Source organism: Grus americana, chromosome 11, assembly GCF_028858705.1.
Source record: "Grus americana isolate bGruAme1 chromosome 11, bGruAme1.mat, whole genome shotgun sequence".
Taxonomy (NCBI): Eukaryota; Metazoa; Chordata; class Aves; order Gruiformes; family Gruidae; genus Grus; species Grus americana.
Window position 1 is genome coordinate 21,540,421 of NC_072862.1, and position 26,165 is coordinate 21,566,585.

Genomic DNA, 26,165 nt, shown 5'->3' on the forward strand with positions numbered 1-26,165 from the left:
TAATGGAGTCCTAATCTTCCCTGTGCCTCTCTCTGGCTTGGAACATAACTCATCTCTGCCTTTCCAGGATGGAGAATTTTCATGATACACACAAGAGAATTACAGTCAGTGAGAATTAATAACAAACTTTGATTTCCACTTTCAGAATTTCTCCCCTCTGTTAGAGAAGGGGAAAATATTACATTACAGAGGCAACTCATGGAGCGACATTTTGGCAAGGCATTTTGAAAAGTACCGCTTGAATCTTCTGGATGTCTCAGTGAGACTAGGTAATTTAGTTAAAGTTACCACCGATAAATAGGAATAAGAAATCTATTTCCCAGGAAGATTCCCTAGAACCCAAATAAGGTTTCTCCTCATTGCAGATACAAAAAGTAGTCCTGTGCGTTATCTACTGATACACTTCAATCAAAGGAGAATGTCCTCTAACAGTGCCGAATTAAAGACAGCAGGAAACAAATTCCCTGAAAGGACTTCTGCATTGCTGGGAAGATGAAGGTCAAGCAGCCTTTTATTGATTACTTATATGCAACAAGGGCACTCTCCTAATTGGAAGTGCTATTAATCTTTAAGACTTCAACATGGTGTAAAAACTTATGGGTACTTAACGCTGCAGTAAGAGTACATTTCTTGGATGGTACCTAAATAAAAGGTTGCAGTTGGGTTTTTTGCCTCACAGGACTTGTTACCACAAAAGTTGCAACCACACATCTCCAAACCAAAGTAGTGCATGGTATCTTCTAGAAAGAGAAATGTTTTTAACGGAGAGAAGAACATTATGATTTTTAAGCAGGGGGACCAGAAGTTCTACATAGCAGAGCATGTTGTGCATACTCATATTCAAAGATATTCTATACCAATGCTTCAGATTAAACCAGCCACTTAATAAAGGTATCAAGAGAAGTCTGAGTCCTTTAAGATAGAAACTATGATAAAAATCCATACCTACAATATTAACGTTTCTTCAGCATGAAATGGAAGCTTCTTACCCAAGCATGCTAAAGCTTTTGGGGAAAATATTTCTGATACATACATGTGAATGGCTTTCAGCAGCACAGTACACACTATGATTACCACTTGTCAAACATTGCATAATGAACAACTTAGATGCTTCACATTAAATAATATTACATGGTACCAAACACCGGGAGCTTTATGAATTTCTAAATTAATACACCTGTAGTGAAAGTAATGCCTAGTGAAAGAATAGGGGGGAAAAAATCAATGTACATGTATCTCAAGCATTCTAAACCCAAAATCCATTCATAGGAATCCTTTCTTTGAAAGAAAACTTAACAGCTCAACAAATTCAAGTCCAGCAGACATTAACCTTAAATACTGACAAGGTCACTGTGTTCTGGCCAGCAAAGAATTCCCAACTGCTTCATTCAAACTGCTGTTCACCAGACACTTCACCAGTCTGAGATACCTTCCACCGAACTGAAGTCAATAATCAATGCATCAGCGGGTTAGATGTAACACACACAGAAAAACAAGCTATTAACTTCACCCCAGGCCCTTTGTTCATTCTGTTCTTCTACGTACTGATAGTTGCAAACACAACTATGTGCTGTAATATCTCTGTGTCATATTAGCTGGAGTACTTCCTACAGGACTGCCCACACTTTACTTCTGTAAAGTAGATAAATACCCATATCTATATATAAAATGCTTAAAATACTGGAACTTTTAACACAACAGCATCCCCTAGAGGTAACTGAAAATCCACATGTATCTTTCTGAATCAGCCCGGACTTCACATCAAAGTACGTTAGATTTGATTCTCATTAGCCCACATAGCAAATAAGATAGCTCAACCTCTTTGTGATCTTCTGATTCGCTTTAATACGGAAAGCAAATTCAGTCTTGACACAAGAATGTCCTATCACAGAAGTATTCTGTGGCAAGGAAAAAAAAAAAGCAGCGGTTCTCATGAGTAGGTAAATCACCACTGTCAAAACCGGGAGGCTAAATACGTATTTCGACAGCTAGTCCCTGCATTAGGGTGGAGTTTGAGAAGATTTCTGTGCTGCTCTTCTACAATTCTCACAGTAAGAAAATATCAGAACTCTCCCTCTTGGAGAATACAGTTGCATGCTTACAAAAGTAGTGTGAAGCAACCGGTGCGGTGGGCTCGACCATCTACACTCCATGAGTCTTCTCTGAGCTGGCTGTCTGGTCAGATGGAGCGATGTGCTGGAGCACAGCGGGGGCACTCTTGCTGCACTTCTTTCAGCTTCTTTTCATCTGAACAGAATCCAGTTTACGGCTGAGAGCACTCTGTGATGCAGACCAAGGAAGGAAAATCGGGAGATGCCCTGTGAAAGCAAACATCTGCCCCAACTGAAGCACTGATGCAGATGTACCGACGGCTGATGAGAAGAACAGAGCATTTTTCAGATTTACGAAAAGCTTGAGAAACTTACCTTTTCAAAGAGGTACAGTGCACATTATGAATGTAGTACGTTATTGTGTCACTGGTTCCTAAATGCTGATAAAAATATATAGTCCTGGCTTATTTGAGCAGTGATAGGACTTAATATAAAAATAAATCCTTACAATTGTATATGATTTGTTTACGTGAATTTTTGTAGGAAAAAATTGCAATTCCTTAATATATCAAGTCCATAATATCAGAATTGACAGTAAGACTTTATATGGTTTTTACAGCACTTAAACACACATTGAGCTACTTTACAACAAACGTTTTCAAGCAAGCTATGACGGAGCACTCCTTTCTGCTTTCTCTTTGCTGCCTTCAACCCTGCTCTGCCACCATCCTCCCCTCCTCTCTCCTCACTCTCTTTTCTCCCATGCTTGCGCTGCCTCAGGCAGTAGCACTGAGGAGCCTGAGAAAATGGTTTTGGTGTAGTTTTACTAGCTTGGTCTACACTCCATGCCACGCATCTTTCAGTGGGAAAACACACAACACTGGCTGAAAATCAAGACGGTACCAGAGCGATGTGTGACACAACTGAAATTTCACTCTTGATGATCATCAGCAAAGAGGAACTATTTCTACAGCGACCAATTTTGCAACTGAGAGAAAAAATACAGTCTTTATAGAGGTGAGACACACTCTGATGTAAGATACCATACAGTATTGCTCAGTATAATTCCATTTTTGAATGGACAAAACCATCTGTTGCAGCTCTGGAGGTCAGACAGGCACTTATGACATACCACCTATTAGCTGATACCTCAACACGCTCAAAGAAGGAGGTGAGGGAATAAAGCAAGAGTCCTTAGATACAGGTTTTACCTTTTTTCTTTAACTAAAAAATGAGCAAATTTTAGTTAATAGCTGCTAGGTGGCGATGTGCCTGAAGGAACAATACTGCTTTTCCTTTTCCACACACTCAACTGCAGAGCTGCTGCACTTAATCATCTCACTTTTTATTATTTCAGTTAGAATGCATTTCACAGAGAAAAGTAAACAAAAATTTTCATTTAAGCAAGATGGGGTATTTGCTTTTAAATACATTCAGATATGATAAGGAAATACAGTTGAAACGCATTAAGCATGCAGGAAGTTCAGAGATGCATGATAAGCAAAATGACATTTAAAGTTTCTTGCAAACAGCTATCTCAACAGCTGTGCCTCTGAGATCCACACAGAGTAACACCTAACTAAACTCTTAGTTGAGTCACACACTACAAAATGTACCAACTTTATATACTTTTTATGAAGCATTAAGTAATGACGATTGCACCAGTGAACGGCAGATATCAAAACATGTATTCTTCCAGATCACTTGTATTTTTTTTTTAAACATAAAGGTACATTGCAAATACATTTTCAGCACAAACTACCTTCTCCTTTTTGCAGCCTTAAAAAAAAAAAAAAGAAAAAAGAACAACACAGTCCCACCAGGTAAAACCTCTCTGAACTAAAGCTACTGCATGCCTTCTTGTTTTACCTGTCCTTTCTTAGCTACAGGTTTCAACAATATGCCAGGCATTAGTAACAAAAACATCTTTTGTGTTCTGTATCAGCAGAGTTCCTCAAGACTGAAATATTAGACTTATACCTAATATTAAACTGTAGCCAAATAATTTGTAGATTCTCTTTCATTCTTGTCATACCCTAACTTATACAACCCTGCTTAAAAAACAAACGTAGTAAGAAAATCTGTTTATGAACGCATACGTGTAGTTGACTGCATCCGCGCTGGTAAGCTGCTAGGTAACTCAAGTTACAACGCTGGCTGCTCCCAGGAGGACCACGCCAGCAGGCATCCTGCGCTCAGCTCCCTAACAGAACTGCCAGGGAAACAAAAAATGCAGCGATGCCCAAAACCATTGTGCTGGTTTTGGCTGGGATTGAGTTAATTTTCTTCATAATAGCCAGTATGGGGCTAAGTCTTGGATTTGACAGTTCAGGGATGTTTTAGTTACAGCTGAGCCAAGGGCTCTTCTGCTCCTCACACCTCCCACCAGTGGGTGGGCTGGGGGTGCACAAGGAGCTGGGAGGGGACACAGCTGGGACAGCTGACCCCAATGACCAAAGGGATATCCCAGACCATATGACATCATGCTCACCACATAAAGCTGGGGAAGAAGAAGGAATTGGGGGATGTTCAGAGTGATGGTGTTTGTCTTCCGGAGTGACCGTTACACACGATGGAGCCCTGCTTTCCTGGGGATGGCTGAACACCTGCCTGCCCACGGCAAGTGGGGATGAATTCCTTGGTTTGCTTTGCCTGCGTGCGCAGCTTTTGCTTTACCTATGAAACTGTCTTTATCTCAACCCACGAGTTTTCTCACTTTTGCTCTTCTGATTCTCTCCCCCATCCCACTGGAGGGGGAGCAAGCGAGCAGCTGTGTGGGGCTGAGCTGCCGGCTGGGGTTAAACCACGACAAACATCCAGAGTTGCAAGCTCTTCTAGGACCCAGGAACGGGTGGTAATGGCTTGTCTGGACTAGGAGCTGGGGTTTTGTTTATTTACTTATTTATTTATTAAATGTTTAGCTGTACTGCAGTTCTTATTCTGTATTACTCACTTTTTTGAAGACATACAGATTTTAAGAAGCATATCACTGTGAATGTAAATACAAACTTCATATCGCTTAGTTGTAAATGTTTAGCAATTTAGAACCAGCCATTTTGTATCAGATCAAAAAACTTTAAGACATTTAACAACTCAAAAAGCTTTTGGTTAATTAAAGGTTGCCTTCATCAGCAAGAACCCTCTCCCTCTGCTTTTCAGTTTTCCCTCCATCACCTCCAGGAAGGTATTTGTCTCCTACTCCAAACTAAACACACCCTTCTGTTCTGCCATGGGCCATTTTCAGGAAGGAAGTGAGGAAGGGGTAAGAGGACCGAAAAGATGGGGACAAAGGCAGGGCACAGACAAGCCTTCACTGCAACTCTTACTTGGCTTTGGTGGGGTTTTTTTGGCAATAGCCACGTTTAGCTCTCCGGGTCAAAACACGAAACGGGCACAGAAGGCAGTATAGGATGCTTCTGGCAGCAACCGCTGCACCAGCAGGCACTTCTTGTCTCCGGAAAGAAGCAGCTGGCAATTTAGGAGGCAGCCCACTTCGCTTCCATCAGTTGGACCACGCTGACCCAGGACTCCAGCTACGCCCTTCGATTACCTTCTGTTCTCTCACTGTGGCACAAAAGCTCTAACTCCTGGTTGTTTCAAAGCTTAAAGTGTTTTTAAAAGCGTTATAATGAATGGTGAGCAGGAGCACGCAGAGTAGATGTTCTGCTGATCCTTCTAAAACTAAGTAACTATTTCACAATTGCCAAAGACTGCAGGGCAGTGGAGGCAATGAACCAAGTGATGTCTTCCAAGTTCTATGAGGTAAAATACAAATGAGAAAAGTGTTCAATAGCACCTGATTTATCTTGACCTCATTCTTTGACTGCTTAGTCAAACTGAACGGCATGCTAAGAAGATCAGGTTTACCAAGAATGTTTTTCGTGTCTCAGTAGTACCTTGCAATTCACAATTTGCTGGTGTTTTTCTCTTTTTATTCTCTTAAGTTGGGCTAAGAACACTTTAAAAACACAGCTAGAACACATAACAGAGAAATCTAGTTTATCTAGGTTGAAAAATTGTTATTTGCTAATTAAAATCTTGATAATCTTTCCTGTTATTTGCATACTAATTTAAATTTCTGAAGAGTTGATGATAATCACAAACATAATTTATCTTGAACTACAAAGAGTCTTGAATACCATCAGAGCCTCCAGATGCAAACAATGAAGTGTTAACTTTGCCATGCCCTAACATTGTGTCAACAGGGCAAAGAAAATACTTTCTATTTTTCCAATATAAGAAATGAGAAGGAAAAAAAAAAAGTGGAAAAAAGAGCATATTAAAGAAAAAAGCCAATTCTAAGTCAGCTTGATGCTCAGGCATCCAGAACACTTTTAACTTACAAAAGTCAGGAGCCAGACCACGTTTAGAGGCTAGATTTCAAAATTATTGTGCATATCCCTCAGCTTTGGGAAGAAGTAAATCCAGTTTCAAGAAACCACTAATTACAGGGTTTAGAAATAAAGCAAAGAGCTCTAAAATTGCTAAAGTCTTTGAAAAGATTTCCCCTTTATAGTTAGCTTGGCAAGATGCAAGATATACTCCTCCCAGGGCCTAATTCAACTTAGATGTCAACATATGTAAACCTGCTTAAGTGTGTGGACTTGACCTTGCTTGCACAAAGACTGGATATTACAGGCAACGCAGGTAATAACCCTATAAATCAGATAAAACCATGAATCCCAATGCTATCTTGCTAAGAACCATGCAGTAAAATCAACTGCAACTTTGGTTACAAAACAAATTAATTTTGGCATTTAAACATTAAAGTAATTACTTATCCTAAATGTTAGGATGAAAATGTTAGTAAGTACCTATTACAGGACCCAATTATATAACTTGCAACCTACTACTTCATTAAATTAAAATGAAATTTCATTCAAGTTCTGAGACTATTCTTTTCCAATTGAGGGTCTTGCTGTCTACTATTTAAAGAGTATTTGACCTTAATAAATTATTTTACCACACTAAACAAAACCCACAACAAAACCCTTAACACACACTCCCTTATCCCAAATTGTAGTGCTCACAATAACCCCAGCCGCCTTTGCTCGAGATGCTGATGGATCTACTGTCCTCTGGATTGAGTAGAAGAAAACAAGAAAAAAGATTCACCACATTCAGCCAGCAGATTGTTGCCCTTGCGTTGTTTAAAGTAGTAATACAAGAAAGAATATCAGTTTTAACTGTATATGATATATACATACACATACATGTGTGTAGTATTATGTAAGACGCACGGAAGGTTAATTTTATTAATCCCACTAGCTACTAGGAAGCTGAAAACCTACTTTTTCCAATGATCAAAATTATCATTTCCAATTCTACAGTACACAAGGTAAGACATTTTCTGTTCCAGAAAGGCCATGTTTAGTCTCAAAATCAAACCTAGAGACTGCTGAAAATTCTCCATCAAGACTATTTTTCAACAGAAACTGCACTAGCTTTTCTTACTGTGCTTTTGCTTTTTTCCCACCCCAAAAAAATGGAAACAAGAAGGCTTAAATAATTTTTTTCATGTTTTACATTCAAAAAGACACTTATTTTGTTATTAACTTCCAGCTTTCTGACAAAACAGTGAAGTCTTGGGAATTATATTTACATGTATTTCACATCTCTTCCCCTCTCGGCACAGCTGGCACCAGCCTTCTTTTCTTAGGGAACACAGTGGTCACAACGATCACTCACCGTCTTGAACAGAAGAGACCATTGCACAGCATGGAAAACGTAACAGCAACGTGGGGTTTCCAAACTACAGTGCTAAAAATGGCATTTTAAAACCAACCCTTAGCTTTTGATTTACCATAAAGTCAAATTTGCCTTTGATGAACGCTGCCCACGCCACAGATTTTACTCAACGCTGTGTGGAATCACAGACAAATGCTGCCAGTAATTTGAGAGTGAACACTACCAGAGCACAAAGCTTTGTCATTTTTTATCACTTGCTTGTTTTTAATCCTGTTTTCAAGGAAAACATTTGTTATGCACCCATACCTCCTGTCACTCTCCTTACCCCAAACTTTGGAATAGCGGGCAAGTTTCAATCATACTTGAAAGGCAGCCAGCATCCTCAAAAATAACTCACTCCTGTCCTTTCTCTGCCAAGGGTTGGCAGGGAGAGAAGCCTGACGGCAGTTCATGTCACCACTCGGGGAAAAGCAAGAACTCAGCTCCTGCCCGCTCTGTTTGGTGGCAGCTGGCTGGATGGCAGCGCCAGGGCTCAGCTGGAGGGTCCGCAGGAGCCACCAGGCTAACCCAGATTACTGAGGAGGGAAAACAGAGGTAGAGGGGAAAGGATCAGAACTACCAAATTTTTAACGACAAGAGAGGACCTGGGCATGCAGACATACGGGCACAGGTCAGGCCTTTTCCCAAGACTCACGTCCCCCTCCCCTTCAACTCCTGACGTTCAGTGCTTCCCAAACAAGACAAATATTCTGCAACGTCCCCAAAATTTCCTCAGCCTTTTAAAGTGTTGCCCATCTTAACATCCCTTTTCAATTACCTACAAGCTTCTCTCTCTCCTTGCAACAATCTCAACACCCTTACTCAAGTTATGTTCTCCAACTGCCCTAAATTCCATCCCTCTCTTCCTGCACCAAGCACCTACTTTTCTCATCAACCTGAACTCACCCATCCTCTCTCACACCTCAACTTCCCAGCCCTTCCCCATCAAAGTCTAGTATTTCATGATCCAGGACTTAAAATTCACTCTGACTGTTCACCTCTACACCAGCTGCTAGGCTTCTCTAGTTCTGGTTGCTACCAATCCTGTAAGCAACAGGACAGGCCTAAGCACACACACTACCAAAAGATACACAATCATGAGGCTCTGATATCCCAAAAATGAAATGGCAGATCACACTTTCAGCTTTATTATACCTTATCCTTCTCCATCTTGCACCCTTGCCTCTTGACCTTCTATTTCCCTTCTCTGAGCTAAAGGTCCTCTCAGCTACGAGAATAAGGACTCAAGATAAGCAGCGTTTGCTTCTACTAACCTGGTAATAAATTCCAAAGGGCTGGAAAAAGGCAGAGTCATCCTGGCTATAAGGGAGTCTACATACTCCTCCTCCAAGAAGAGAGGGTAAAAAAGGCATTATTTTGTGACAGGACTAGTGCTAAAGAGGAAGGGGTCCTAACGGTCTCAGCATCTCCTTCTGATAAAGAATCTATTGTAGATAAAATTCCCCTACAGACAGAACCCAGCTCCCAAGCAAAAAAAAAAAACGTAGGAGGTGAGCTGAGGGGAGCAGAGACTGTCGAAGTCCATCCGGCCCTTGCACAACTATCGCTCAATAGACTGAAGAATATCACAATGTACATTTTTGGGTTTGGTAGCACAAAAGAATCCAGTTATTTCCTATAATGACTGCTGCTATTCCATTCACTCTCCTCGGTTTGCAGCCATTAGACTGCTAGTGTGCAGGTCACTCCTGTCATCTGCTGTGGTCAACCAGACCTGCCCTCTTTACATAGCTTGTCCTGCAGAAATAAGCCCAGAACACCCTCCTAGGGACTTAAAAAATATAGGCACAAACCATGTTTATCGAAAATTTGCATGGACATGCACTCGAGGGCAGGGGAAATAAAAATAATAATAATAATTTTTTAAAAAAAAGCAGCTCTAGGTCAACAGCATACACAAATACAATGCATCACTCCAGCATGCACAGTGTTACCGACAGAGAACAAACTTTCTTCGCTTACACCCTTGCAAAAAGCTAAATTTGTGAACACAAGGTTCAAAAGCTGTATTCTCATGGAAACAAACATCTAGAATTCAGTATCCTATGAAAATACAATGAGATGTTGCATAAATTCCATGTGCTTTTAAGATGCTGCCTAAATCTATCTCAGTTGACACACTGCAGGTCATCAATCCGGGTTGCTAACACTTGAGATGGACATACTACAAAGCCTTCATTATATCATACTGAATCTTACCTGGCTGGAGAGGTTTGTAATACCTGAATGTTATCATTCCTTTGCCTTTTATGCATATAATGCATATAAAAGATGATGCATTACTGAAACAAATGTTTTCTTTCAGAGACGCAGAACATGAAATTTATTAACACTGCAGGGTATCTTATATGTGCAAGGGTCATCAGTGTGCCTTACAATGAAATAATTGTATAGGCAAAAGCCATTAACCACGTATTTTCCACACTTGGCTTGAAAGTCCGAAGGCTATATACAAACATAGCATACTGGAGGGTTGTGGTGATTAGGACTGGTCCCAGTGGTCCCTTTATTTTCCATAAAGCAATGAATAGATTGCATAGAGACAACAGCATCCATCTTGAAGGAAAATATTATCTTACTGCTAGTTGTATTTATACAAAGTGAGTATCCATCTATCTCAAGCTTGCATTCAGAAACTTTAGAAAAATCACCTTGAAAAAAAAACAAACCACACAGACATTTTCAGTTAGCACCTTTTTTTTTTAAAAAAAAGATTCATTTCCATAACAAACAAAGCATTTTTTCCCCTAATTACATCACACAAATGCTGAATGAGGATCCTAATATCACTGACACTGCCATACTGCAAATCTTATTAGCAAAATCTAACTAAGAATATGAATGTATTAATTAAGACTTAGGTAATGACCATACACTAGTGTGGAACTGGAATTAAATTGTCCAGATATCCCCTGCACAGAATTTACTGCACTCTGCCCTTTCAGACCTAGAATTTGGCAGGACGGAGAAGACATTATACTTAACTCTTCAATTTTGCCTTCCACCCACAACACAAAATTATGGCTCACACTTACTATATCAAATTCCATTTTGGGACATGGTTAGAAACGAAAACAATCCAATCCCATTGTGAAATAAGGCAGTAGAGATTTACTAAGTTTTACAATAAGGCTAAACTTTTCCTAGACCTTATTTCAGCAGAAACATCCTGTCAGCATGACACCATTCAATACAGCAAGCATACATAAGAACAGAAAATGCAAACTAATTTACTATACAAACTATTACTATTTTCCTAAAGATAATTCTTACAAAAAGAAAACATATACTCTTTATCAACTCTTTTTTTAAGACTGCCAACATTATAATTCTCCAACTGAGTTAAGAATGTAATTTACTTAGCCATAAATAATAACAAGGAAACCATTAAAAGTGATTTTTACATTTTGAAGAGGAACGGGAGTCTTTTCTTGAAGTGATTCCTATGAGAGAGGACAGAGAACCCCATTTAAGCACGGTTACTGTGGTTTCAAGATAGACTACATTTTCAGTCAATCACAAGTACATTTTTCTGGAGGGAAACGGTAGGGCAAAAGCCTAATTACATAAGGCATATTATTGCCAAAAATTCTGGGCTTGCTGTTTCCAGAAGTTAGAGATTGAACTGTCATATGGAAATGATTGCTAAGGCTGGGTCAGGACAATTCAATAAGGACTCATGTCATTGGTCTGAATTGCTGGTTTGTTGAAAGGATGATAAATCAAGAGAGAAATAGTCACAACATGCACCAACAAACCTTTAAAGCATACACAAAAGTAAATACTGTATCCTCAAAATCAAAGGCTCTCAGTTTACAACCTTAACCTTCAGCATAACTGAGTTTCTGTCAGTCCTGGTAATCAGTCTAGAAGCAAGACTCCAACACGGAGTTCATGCTCTACAAACTACCGGCACCAAAAAGTACGTGCACGTACCAGAACGAAGTCTAGTTTTGCTAGGACACTTAGCTGAGCTGGTTTTCTTTGGTTTTCTTTTAAAAGAAGAAGTAGCAAAAAGGTTACAAAACGTAATAAATCAAAAAGGCAAAAATCCTAAGCTGGAGATGTTCTCCTCTTTCCATTACATGTCTTCGGAAGCTGTTTTCAGGATAAATGATGTTACATGTGATTTTTAACATAAAAAAAAAGGTTAAAGAGGATCACAAGATTATAAAATTCAAACACTCACAAGTTAAAAAGTGCCAGGAAAAGGATTTTAAGGATTTTTTGGGGTAACCCTGATTTGCCACCCTTACAGAGTTGTACTGCATAATCACGTTTGATTACCATGCAGACTATATTCCCACAGGACCTTACCTCATTTTGTGTAAAGAAAGATTTAATGGCTCTGGTCCTGAATAATGATTGAATTGAATTGTATCAAAGAGGTGTTGTAAAGATTAATTAAAGGGTTATGAAGCTCTGTGGCAGCACAGCAATAAGTGCTCTACAAAAACCTACAAGGAATTGAATAATCCTGCCTGTTGCGCTTTGTTTGAATAGTGGGCAGAAAACAAAGTTTAGGCTCCACTAAGCAATGTGCAATAAACCACCCAAATATCAAATAGTTCTTTCAGTAGGCACTGTCCCTCTCTCTAAGTGAGAGTAAGGCTTTACAGAAAAACTAGCTTATGATAAGCAGTGCTTTATACTATGTATTTTTAACACAGAAGCTGAATTTAATTGCCATCTTCAAAATTTCTTTTCAACACAGTATTTCAGTATCTATGATTTTCCTAACTGGGCAAGTTAAAAAGAACAGAACCGTCCCCCCCATCACTATCCCCACTACTCCACAAATCAGTACCCACAAGAATTACCAGCGAGCCCGAACTACTTCTATCCACCGGCGAGGCAAACGGCTTACCAGCCCCTTTCCGGCTCCAGGCATCGCCCTCTCGCCCCGCTATCTGCCCCCTGATGCCAGTCTCACTCCCTTCCTGGAGCCAGCCCTATCATCTCCGGCCCAGACTCCCGCTTCCATTCCCAATACTCTTTTACTAGTGCCTACTTGTCCCGCAGTCTTGCCCAACCAGGCCCAATTCCCCTGTTCTCCTGCCAGCTGTATAGTCAGTGTGGGCAGAAACTTTCAAAATGCGGGTGCTACCACCTCCGAGTTTCTCGTTAACTTGAAGAGATTTTTAGATGGGCAGGAGCAAGTACACAAAGGTCAGACTTCAAACCCCTCCTCCAGAACAGGCCACTAGAATTAACGGGGGTCTTAAATATGGAGAAAATAATTCCTCTTTTTTCCTATTCTTTCCTGCATGATTTCCTATCTTATTTTTGGAAATAGGTAACTCATTCTGAATGAAGTTACAGGATAGGTACATACATGTATGTGTACACGTATGCGTGTATCTATACCGATTTCTAAAAAACAGGCTCATTTTTCTCTATACCACCGTTGCCTCAGCTTATTAAAACAGAACTGATGTGAAATTCATTTCCCCATGCATGCTATTGGCTTAATTAAAAATAAATAAATAAAACTTTAGCAATATACTGGCTAGTTAAAGAGAATTGATGACCTATTTTCCTTTTATCTTTTTTTTGGAAATGCTTAATTTTATTCATCACACACTTTATTCAAGTAGATACTCTAGTAAATCATTCTGCATTCTCAAAAGAACAAAAAAAAGGTTAAAACTGTTTAAAACAGGAAAAATTCAAATTATTATTATTTTCCAGTTTTCAATTTAATATGCATAAATCAAATCCTCCATGAAACCATGCTAAGATCCTGTATCAAAGAAAGCAAAGCAAAATTGCCACCAAAATTAATCCTACAGGCTATAGTGGAAGAGGATTAGCAAAACAATTCACTGCATCTCCTGTAAGTCAGAATGTATTTGTCACACCAAGTAATAAAACCCTCTGATGTCTATGCACATGTTGTAGCCTACAAACTACAATGACAACTATTTGCAATTAAAAGAGAAAGGCAACAAAACCAGTAAACAGTCTGCATTTCCCAGCATTTTATCTCTTTGAGTCCTTCCTCTGCTAGTTATTTCGGCTGTGGATTTAAACATCTAAGCAGTGAAGCTGTATCTGGAGAAAAAAAGCAATCCAAAAAAAAGAGGAAAAAAAAAAATCTATAAAGAAAAAAATCTCTATACAAAGACAAACTGGGTTCCAGCTGTCCTCTGCTGAGCTGCACAACCAGCCCCAGCTTCAGCTCCCAACACGTTTTCCTTGGCTCGTACCCTGCTCTGCCAAAAGGAACTGACAGCGTGCACTTACCAAACCAGCTCTAGGGCAGGGCGAGAGCGCTCCGCTACAGCTGGAGAAAGCAGTTCAACCCTTCTCCTCTACGGTGATATCACACTCCTGTCCACACTTGCAGTCACACGAAATGCAAATCACAAGATATGTGGATGAATAACTAACAAGTTAAACCCACGGCACTGGAATCAAAGAAGATTTCCAAGTATTTCATATATACATCTTAAGAAAAATCAAGTATAGCAGAGATACGACAGTGCTGGGGTCAACGGAACAAAATCCTGATGTGCCTGGAACAGTATTTGAGTTTCGTATTTCCAAATATGATAATAGACCGTGTAAAGTAAGTGAAATAAGAAGACTCCACTACTGGAAAACTAGAACGTAGCAGTGACCTTGCCCCTTCCCCCCTGCCCCCCACCCCCCCAAGTTCTTTATGTTGCAACTCTATAATATTGCAAAGTTTTGCAATACTGGTGTTTTTCTTAAAGTCCCATTTCTCCCAAGGGCATCTGAAGACATTGCACACAATTTATTTTTATTTTTTAAGCTTGTAATTCTAACAGATAAACAAAGATTCATGTAAGTTATGCCTCAGAGTGAGTCCAAAACCTCAGAACTAGAAAACAGTGAAAACTTTTTAATTGAACAATTTTGGAAGGCCAATCTTTAAGTGATAAAATGTTTGGGTTTGGCAGAACACAAAAACTTTTAAAACGGTGTAAACAGATAAATACTGTAAAAATACATTTTCTTCTTAGGTGTCTCATTCATCAAATGCACTCAATCGTTTAAAGATCATCTTCTGTCTCAGGACAAATTCACTATCTTCAGCTTTCTTTGAAGTCAGATATTCAGACACCCGTAACACAAAATTGAAGAAATTATCATAAGGAAATATTTATGACAGAGGTCCTAAGCCAGCATTGTCCAGTTACTTTCCACAAAGAGAAGAAAGAATGCAACTAAACTGAAGCCATACAATCAGTATTTTTATTTTAAAATGTTTATTAAAAAGGTTAATTTTCTACCATCTAATACAGACAACATGTGAGAACTATTATGTGCGTAGAATTTCTATCTCCATGGAACCTTGCAAACATGAATATATTCGGTTTCCTCCTGAGGCAAGTATCACATCTATATCGCAGCTGGAGAAACCAAGGCAGGAAGATGAGATTTACCTAAAGGCATAGAAGCTAGTCAGTTCCTGACTCTACGCTGAGCCAAGGACCACACCTTGCTTTCATCCACTCTAGTAATTAAAAATAAAAGAATTCTTGGTCTGTATATTCTTTTCAGACAGAACCTGTCTGACCTGTTAATTTACTGAGAATGTATTTTAAAAGTCACCAGCCCGCCAGCCAGTGGAGAACCTTTTATTAAAAGAATCCTGGTAGGACATGTTTCTTATAGAGTATCTACCTCTTTTTCCTTACTCCGGACTGTGTTCATTCTGCATACCACCCTCCTTAGTTTTGGATGATGGGGGATATAAATGGTGCCAGATTCTTGTTCTGAGGAGGGAATACCTTCTCTAACCATTGCTTACAAGAAGACAAAGAAATGAATTCACTCCTCAAGAAACAAGCAAATAAATATAGGACCACGTTATTCCTCTTGCTCCCATCAAGGCAGAACAATATGTATAAAAAGAAACTGCAAAGTGGTGGAAATTCCCATTAAAAATACTGGTGAAGGTCAGATTCTTCCAGGGACCACAAGGGAGAAGATTTGAACTCCTCAAAAGTAAGCGCAGCATGCATTTACCCTCTGCAAAATCAACTAGATTCATAAAAGCGAGTGAAGGCAGCTAATTCTTGCCTGTAAGTTCTGATTTGCAAGCCTAGCATTGCATCAACTAAAACGTTGCTGTGGACAACCCTTGGGAAGCTGGTTGAACTGCACATCTTCTGACGCTCTTGGATTCTTCTTGTGAACCTTTACACAACTTGGTGAGCACAATCTGGTTCTTAACTTTAACTAGAAAAACCATAGGCTGACTTTGGTCTCAGAAAGACGTCCTTTCACAGGTTCTTTGCATTTAAACCTGACTCCAGCAAGGTCAAATATAAGAAAGTTGGTCAAAATGAGGACTCCATGTCCACATACATCACGTTGATTAGAATTTTACAATACTGTTCATTGGAAATAAGCACTGGCAAGATTGTAGCCTCGGTAAAGAATCTGCAGTACAGATGATCCCAAGATCAAAGTTCACCTTACAGACTTAGCATCAGCAGGATTCAGCTACAAAGGGAAGCATACCATCAGAGTTGTATCACGTATCCATACCAACGTAGCTCTCCATGTGTACACATCACTTCCTTAGGGAAAAGGACCTGCAAGGGGTAGCCTGAAGAACATAAACAGGGTGCTGAAGCCATGCCTGTCAATTTTCCTACACGAATAATCCTCCCAACTGAAAAGCCAGTAAGTGTTTTATATTTTGTCAGACTGCAGCAGATATGCCACAAGTAAATTCATGTCATTATTACAAAATAGCAGACCAACTAAGTTGCTGGTGTAAAACAACAGACTAACTGCCAAAACTGCTGTCCAATTTTTATTTCTATTAAATTTTATACCACCAAGAAAATCCATCTCTGACATGGTATATACCATCTCTACAACAAATATTGAACACTCAAAGCTCTTACGGCTTCAGAAGAGTTGGCAAACTGTCTATGCTGACTGAAACTTCTCTCCAGTTAGACTAACGCAAGAGATAGCCATCACACTATAGAATAATATTTGAGCAACACAGTTTCTGTATTACAGGAGTTGTGCTAATTTAGGCTTTATTCTATACTCCCAGACAGGCCAACCAACTCAGGTTAAAGCCTACTTGATTTAGGTTTCTTTTGCTTGTTTGGAGATAGAATTTGTGTCAGGAACATCCGTGCAGTGAAGACAATCCCAAAGAAACCAATTAGCCACCCCAGCCTGCACAGCAGTCAGCTTGGAATTAAATATCAAGAATGCTATCGGAGCACTGTCAGAGGTTCTTCTATAAGCGATAATTTGCAAAGTTTTGAGGAAAAAAATTACTATCAAAAAAGTGATACAACTCAGTTAACCATGTTGCATAACAAACATTCAAAATACATTCTGTATCTTTGGATGCCAGTGCAAGAACTTGTGTAATATTGTTTGCCATAAACTGAGCAAGACAGTGATTCTAGATATACAGCTCTAACTGCAGAATGTCAGCAGATGACAGTGAGGCCTCCCAAATGAAATAAGCACATACAAAATCTAAAAGAAACATCAAGTTTTTGTCTTCACACATTTACATGTATATCCCTCAAATATTCTAATTACAAAGTTTATTCTTCATCTGATTTGATTCAACTGCAGTAAGCCCTATGAAGACTTGAATCAATTAGAATGGTCATATATTGATGTAGCGTGTTATTAATCATGAGTGAACGCTGAACTGATACTACTTTGAAATCACAAGGGTCTGCACCAGTTCCACAAAGCTGTGTTTTTCTGTTGGTTTCCAGGTAAAATTGATATAACATCTCCACACAGCCTAAAACTGAGAACAAACTGGGAGAGGATATGACACCAATATCTGACTGTTTAAAGAACTAAATTTGGATTCCTTTGCAGTTGTGGAGAATCCCACTTTCCTCAATGTGCATGCTGGAAAGGAATCAGAAAAAAACCAACACCCTCAGCAGAAGTGCTGACTTGGCCTCAGAGAATAAATTGCAGAAAACTCCCCAGTAACATTTTTGAGAGGCAAGCATCTCTGACCAGGCTTGGGAAAGAGCCTTACCGATCCTTGTGCAAGGCGGTGATTCCTGTGCCAGCAGATAATCAGGGAGAGGAGGGAAGCATTGCCCATTCGCCTCTTTCCACTGAAACACCTTTTAATGAAGAAATACTCTGCTCTACCATGCAAACAGTGACTAACGCTTGTTTGAAGTTTAGCCTAAAGCCTGTGGCCACTCGGACAATTCTTGTCAAAAGCATGATTGTACTTCAGTTAAAGTGTTTCTGCACAGTTGTAAACTCAGTTAGGAACGAAGTTTGGTGTTCTAGTTATGTGTGTGCTACGTACAGTCTGAAAAAAATCCTTATCAGCTACAATATGACTGTAACAGCCTTTAAGAAAAAGATAATAATGTTGCAGCTCTTAAAGTAAGTTATCAATTCCTTTCTCCTCACCCCCCCCAACCTCCAGCCTAATTCCCTACAGAATTCCCTATGCTTTTCCAGTTTTCTTCTCATACATTTATTTCAGAATGACCTGGATATTATGCCTTGTACAAATATTTAGATACCTAAACTCTTATGAATTATAGGCTAAAACAGTCCTTCAACAATTCACACTACTGCAGAGAAACTGTGCTAAATGTGCTAAGCACGTACTGACACAGGGCAGCCTATCTTATAATTCCTCCACCCTCATTTTACTACATTTCTCACCACGTCTTTCGCTCACTTTGCAAAAATCAAGACTAGCAATATGACTTAATTATTGGATAAAAGCATTAAATATTTTAAATATTTCATTACATTAATACAATTAATTTCAGTGCAATTTCTTGAAATTAAAATCATCTCAGTTACTTTACAAATGACATGAAGTGGATTTCCCTTCCAGCCATACAAATGCCAAAAACATAAGGACACCAATTCATATTGAACGTTTAATTAAATAGTTAGCCCATGGAACTTAATTCCAACAATAAATTGTACACTCATTTTCAGCCTGCAATCTATTACCCACACGCACAAAAACCAAAAGAATAACCACACAAAACTGCCTCCGTAATGGCAGGTAGAAAAAAAATAGAAAGAAAGACCTCAGAGAATGCAGAGGGCTAATTCTGAGAAAGGATCTGACATGCTTATCACAAATACTAGAACTTACTGTCATGTTCTGCAGGGCACAAACCAATTGTCATAGGGATTACAAATGAACGCAGCACACTCGCACATGCACACCTCATGTGAAGAATTATGCAAAAAATACCAACGTGCGTGCAGCTGTACCATGTGGCTGCTTCTGCAGCTGCCAGGACACAGGGTCAGCAGCAGCTTAGCTGGCGGCCGATGTGGGATCCTAAGATATCCTTTTGGCGATCATATGTATACGCTACTACACACGTCCCAAATCCCTCTCAGGATTAAAACTGTTACAAGCCATTTATCAATACTCACTCATTTTTTCTGGTATTACAACAATTCTAGTTTAGAAACAGCTGGCAGCGGCCCCTAAATATGAGAATACTATCATTATCTTTTTCACAATCTCCGTCTGAATGCACAGGCACATTTGACTATCACACTTTATGTTTAGAATCCAAATTGAGAAATACATAAAAGGTTTTCCATTGAAATATTCCTTTAGTTCTTTACACATCTTCATTACATTCACAAAATACGCATGGAATCCCAGACTACATCACAGGGGAAAAGAAGTCTACTAAAGTGGTCATCAGACTCTTCACCGCAGCCCACTGTCCACTACCTCCTACCTTGTTGACACATCACCCTTAGCTTTTTCTAACCATCGTCAAGTCTAGCATAACCCCCAGGACATCCCGCCTCACTGTTCAGCCAGAGGACCTCCACTTGTGAACAGCACACACCCCAGGCAGGTCCCACCAGGGTTCCCACATTCTGCTGGAGATTGCCTGAGTGATCACTACCAGTAAGTTCTCCCAGAAAGTCCATCTCTGCCACTCCATAAAAAAAAATCGTCAGGCTTGTCATATTCATCCCACACTGGACCCCTGCTCTGGTTATTTTCTTTCTAGTACAAGACTGTAAGGCAGTGAGCGCGTATCTATCCTGTTTTAAAAGCGACTTGAGTACTACCAGAAAGCACAAATCTACTGTTATTAACAACTGAAATAGGTAAAGAGAGCATAAGTGCACGTTTGAACAGATCAGTGGTTGTTAGGAGTGAATAGCCAGAAGTAGTAGTGAAGACCTACATTTTTCTATTGGCATCATCCTCGTCTCGTTACTAATTAATATGTGGGTATGATTGAAAGCAGAAAGAGGGTAGCATTAATATGTTTGCATTAAGGTCAGTGGAACAGCTCATAATACCACTATGTCCTATTTCTGAAAAGTAAAAGAAAAATAATTTTAAAATAGACCTGCCAGATTATCAAAAGATCAGATAAACATATGCATGCACATATGAACAGATCACCATTAAAAAATAGTCTAGCTGGGGAGATCCATCCTGGAAGCACGTAGAATAGAGGCAGCTAAATAAGACTCAAGTTATTATTTCAGCATGACACTGTAGTGGTCATGTGGGTGTACCAATTTGTTTGCTCCTTCTCTACCTATAGAAATGGAGATACGAAGTTTTGAAGGGAGAATTAAATGAAGAAACATGGTAATTTGTCCCCTTCTCCTGAATGCCCTAGAGTTGTTGAACCCTTCAGCAAAGCTGCTGGTTGAGAAACCAATACTGTGCAGGACTATTTTATTAACAACAATTATTTTATTACTGACGATAAAGTACTGATATTTTCATACAGTAGGCTGACAAAACGCGTATGCTAAAAGATGTAAATTACATCACGGAGCAAATACTCATACTATTGAGCACCATAATAAGCACAGTAGTGGTTCACCCATGCAGGTCTACTCCATGTTCTTTCACATAACCCATGATCAATCTCTGAAAGACGGCCACAAGACACTTGGAGGAATGCCGACAGAGACCCGCCATCCATGGGACATTGCGGCACAGGAGGCGGAACCGGCATGCTTCGGGTGCGAGCCAACAAGTACTATCCGTGGTTCAGGACAAACTCCCTCTGAAATACCTGCCACGGGCTTTGGCCACTCACGATGACTAATTCTGCTGTGGGAGAACAGATCTCATATTCCAACAGACAAGCAAATTATGACTCTCCCTGAAAATACATTAATGATACAAAATATTTCTAATTTTAAGAGCTAACAGTTTCCTGCTGAGAGCTTACAAACGCCTTTCTCTGGTCTTCTGAGAGGCAAATTTTTCTTGCCGCTTCCGTTTTCAAGAATGGTGTTTGATTCCATTAATTGACCAATCTTCTGGGGCTGTCTTCAGCATCACAGATATGCATACCATACATTTTGGATGGGAATTTAATTACGCATATTTTTCAATGCCTAGCACAGCCATGCTGCTATGTACTATTGTAATACAAGTAAACATTACTAAAATACACTACTTAGAACTTCAGTGATGCTGCCTTAAACTATTCAGAATACCAACACATTCCAGTTCTTCATATTATCTTTTTCTTCTGCCAGTTGTTATGAAAGTGGATATCGTGAGATTTGGTTGAGTAACTAAGGAAGTGAGAAAGAAATTCATGAAATTTCAGTCCTGATGTCAATCTACATTCTGGTTCTTGACTGTGTTGGCATGCTCTGGGAAGCAAGGAGCTAGTCTGGTCAGAAAGTTAAACTGACCTTTAAAGGCAAAATTTCTGCTGAGAGTCATGAGAAGTCCAGTCAAACGGATGAAGGCAGCTGACCCGCTGCCTCATGGAACCACAAGATATGCATGTAACCAGCTATTGCTATTAACTCCGATAAAGTCTCTCAAGTGCTTTAGTCAAGAACTTGAGTCAGACAGCTCAGAGGTTTCCGCTAAGATTAGTGAACTATTATTCTACTAAAAAACCCACCCAAAACACCTATCTAGATTTTTGTAAAACTGATAGACAGAAAATTTCCAAATGCTCTTCCTTTCCACAGAAGACGATAGCGGAATGCCTGTTACTTTCCTCCATATTCATTGAAAAATGACATTCTCAAGCCTAAGTTTCTCACATATTTTATTTAACAGAACAGTAACATTATCAATTTATAACAATTTTATTAAGGACTACTATAAATGTGAATACATTTAAAGCTAATGAACTACTCAACTATACTTCTACAATTGAGCCCCTCATTTTGAAATAAGGAATAGTTTGTTTAGGTAAATACGACAACACATAAAACAATATAATTATAGTAAGTGCCAGCTTTACGCAATAAATATATTCTGAAATTCTCACAAAGACCAAGGTCCCTGCACAGTACGATCCCGGATTTCAATCAGAGGCCAACGCTGCTGAACTGTAACGTATTTGAAATCTAGACCGCTGTTTGAAAACCACTGTATTGGCCACTGGTGCGAGAGCACCGCGGATAAAAACTACGGACAGAGCTCCTTCATTTACATCATCATTTGGAGGAGACTTCGGAGGGGAAAATAATGTTTTTGCATGTTTGTTTAATCAAATGGTTTCCAGGTCAGGCTAAGCAAGAGGTGCACTGAGATACAAAAACTAGGAAGAGGGACAGATGGAACCATCGATGAACTCTTTTGCTATTGTAAGCCAGATATATCCGGCTCTAAGGAAAGCAAATAAAGGTCAGAGATTTACAGTAATGAAGTTACAACTGTATCACACAGATGTGTTTACATGAACCAAACAGACAACATGGGCATGACCTAGAAAATAAAAGCAGTTACTGCTGTTGCCACGGTTTCAGGAAAACTAAGCCCAGTGCATGTACTAAAATTATTCAATGTAAAACAAAAGACTATTTCTGTCCAGCTACTGTCTATAATTTATCTCGCTTATAAAGCAATATCTATCTAAAGCAAACTTCGTTCCAGTGTTATGAAAGTATTATCACCTAATAAAATACTGTTGTAGTGGATGGACAAAACTACTCTTGTAATACAATGTAGTGGGTTTGGGGACCTTTTAATGAATGTGTCATTAAGTTTAAAAGCAGAATAGAAGGGGGAAAAAAATCAGAGGAGAGTAATAAATCACTCTTCACTCTTCAATTTGCTAAATAAGAAGCACTTCTCCTTTTAAGCTTATGGATGACAGAAGTTTCTGTAGTGACATTGTTTATAGCTGCATAGTGGATTTGCAGCCAGAATTATGCTTACACAAGTAATTTATTTTTGATTCAGCAGCAAAAGAGGGGAAAAATTAAAAGCAAGTAGTTTTGGTGTTTGCTTCTTGGGGGAGAAATATGTTCTCTTCAGCCTGAAACAAAGTATTGCGCTTTTTTTGTCTCTTTTTTTCTTAACCAACAGAACAAAAGGCATGAATGGTAAAACAGAGTGCGATGATTGACTGCATCCTCCCTTTATGCCATAAGCCATGAATTAGGATGCTCATCTTGGACTGGAAAACCTACGCTCAGATCTCTCCTCCTTCAGATGAGAATTCAAATGGCATACCATAAATAAAGTCTGGGTTCCCAGCAAGTGAAAAGAAAATAATAAACATGTGCTCATTAACTAAGAACTTGCATATTTCTGTTTACAACAGAACTGTAAATATTCTGTGATCATTTCATTAAAGACTGTATAACTGAAAAAGGAATAAAGATTCTATAGGATCACCTCAATTTCAGTACTACACTGCTTCTAAAAGAATTGACTTTACAATATTAATAGTGTTTTAGCATACTATGTGTGTATAAAAACTATGTATTTAACTAAAACCACCTTTTTTTCAGCACAGGGTTTTTAAAACCCTAACTGAACACCAAGTTTACTCAGTTCTCCTTTCTTAAATATAATCTTTTGATTTGCTTACAGAAAAAGGTACATCCAGATTTGCCTGCCTGCATAAACAAACCTAAGAACTGCTACATTGCACCAAAGACACTCTCTTTCCCAAAAAGCCCTGCTTTGCCATCTGGAAAATGAATGACAGTCACTGCAGAATGTACAGCATCTGGCGGGTAGAACCCGAGCAACGGGAGGGACAGCACGGCTATTGGGAAGGGGCAACGAGGAAGTTGTAAAGCACTTCTACTTCTAACCTTTCCAGACACATGGATAAAATGCTGAAATAAGTACCTACAAAAACAATTCAGTAAGGAAAAGAAGGTAAATTTACTGAATCCAAGGTATTTCTCAAATATTTTAACTCCTTTCCTCTTACCGATTCTGCCCCAAATGAGCACTGGTTTTTCATGCGTGACACTGAAATTTCCATGTTCATCCTGATTCTCTGTGCTCTTAAAGATGTGGAAAGCACATCCTGGGAAAGTACCCTGCATTTCCCAAGTAGCCTGCAGTATTTCTAATTAAGGAAGAACTTATTTATTTATTTGTAGTGAAGAATGGCCAGATTTTCACGTGCTAGTACACTCTGCCTAGTTGTAAAACAAATAAATAAATCCATTTATGTAGTTTTAGTCAGTGCCAGAAAACTTAACAGAGAGAACCTGACGATTGAATAATTTCCCTGCATTGTTTCAAAATTCAGGACATAACAAATATATATTATTGTAAAATATACAGTGAGCACAAAGTTCCAGGTATAGCATTTCAGAAACTACAATCATTTAGAAGCATGTGCATTGACAAGTTCCATACAGTTATGTATGTGCAATCACGCTTAACAATAAGGTATTCGGTCAGCGGCAATTTTCAGAGCAGTGGTTGGTATCTGATAACAAATTCCATTCTAGTAAGAAGATTCCTTCCCTTCCATTTGCCAAAAAACATTGAAAGAGATAGCGTTTCTGTAAACATCATTGACTTGGAGGTAATGCCACCAATCACTGCAAATATTTTATCACCAATTAGCTAAAGAGGATTCAGAAAGAAAAGACAAGCTGTCTGGCTGACATTGCTCAGGAACTCCGAGCAGCCTATTTCCTGGGTTGGTGCAGCTTGGGTAGCAACATCTGCTATGCTGAAGGATGCTACAACTTGTTTACAAACTGCAGGCAGCTGAACGTCTTGCAAATGTTTTTTAAAATTAATTAAAAAAAAAATGTTTGGACACTTTTGTTCCTGAAGGTATTACCATCACTCCACTGATTATGCTAATGGTGTTCTACTGCTATTAAAATACATCTAGGCGCCAAGCAGACAATTGCCCCATTTTCCAGCCTATTTAACAAGTTGAAAACATAACTCCGCTCATTCTTTTTTCCTTGCTACCATAAACTTTGGAAAAAAAAAAAAAAGAAAAAAAAAGGTGACGTTTTCTGGAGGTAAGAATAATATTTTTATTTAAAAAACACCCAAAACAATCCAAACAATCAGTTATCCAATTTAACACTCCTACTTTCAAGAAAACCTTAAAAATTATTAAATGGCCCCGGCATCATTTACAGGAAGCTACTCTGTGAAACACTGAGTTATGCAAACAGCTAAAGGTTTTTGAAAGACAAAAAGCAGAAGGTCAGGAATTCAGCCATTCGGGTATTTTACTAAAAAACAGATTAACTGATATTTAAAACAGAGACGATATTAGTATTTTCTGGTCTGTACGGTTCATAAATTTAAAAGCAGAATGTTATGCATGTTATTACTTATAGAGTTTTATTATTTAAAGCTTTGGGTATTCATACAGCAACAACAGATGATTCAGGCTGCATCTCAATGAACGAATCACATATGTTTTTCTATCACATTATTACTAAACTGAAACATCACACTTCCATACTTTTCCCCCTTTCAGTAAAAAAAGATGATTTATGCCACAAATTCTGCTCCAGAACTATCAAGACTCCCCCTCTTCCCCTACCATTGATTAAACATTACATAAATGACTAGCTGACAAATTTACTTTTAACACCTCTCGTAGCTGTTGAAGGATTACAAACGTAGATTTTTGCTGATACTGCTGCTTAGAATTTAGATTTTCCTCCAGAAAATTTAAGTTTCTCTTTTGCTAGACATCACAGAAGGCAACTGTGCTTGTGGTCAGAGCTTAATTCATAAAAGCTATCCAATTACTTAATTGCGCATTAATTTCTGCAATTAAAGAATTCAGTATATTAAACTGAGTTGCAGAACACCAAAGTCTAACCATACCTCTAATTTTCAAGACCTAACTCTTTGTCTATATCATATATCTGCCTCTTCTCTGAGCCAACATACATACTCATCCAACCACCAACCTGGTAGAAAGACAACCAAACCAATATTTTCACTTACCATAAAACAAGAAGCAAACATCCATATGGAGACTCCACTTAATTACAAATAATCATGAAGCACTTGTTACCCTCATTACAACCCAATAAGGGAAAAGTCTTCTGAAGTAGTCGTCAAGCTCTAAATGAAAGGTTGCGCTGGGTTCGTTAATAAGAGACATCCAGGAGCTGACAAACCTTGATTAAAAC

The 26,165-nt window shown here is 38.9% G+C and overlaps 1 protein-coding gene across 1 annotated transcript in view; it reads right to left on the minus strand.

Moving 5' to 3' along the window:
* The window catches only part of VGLL4 (vestigial like family member 4), an 89,976-nt gene that overhangs the window by 48,984 nt on the left and 14,827 nt on the right, over nucleotides 1-26,165 (minus strand). The window lies entirely within an intron of this gene.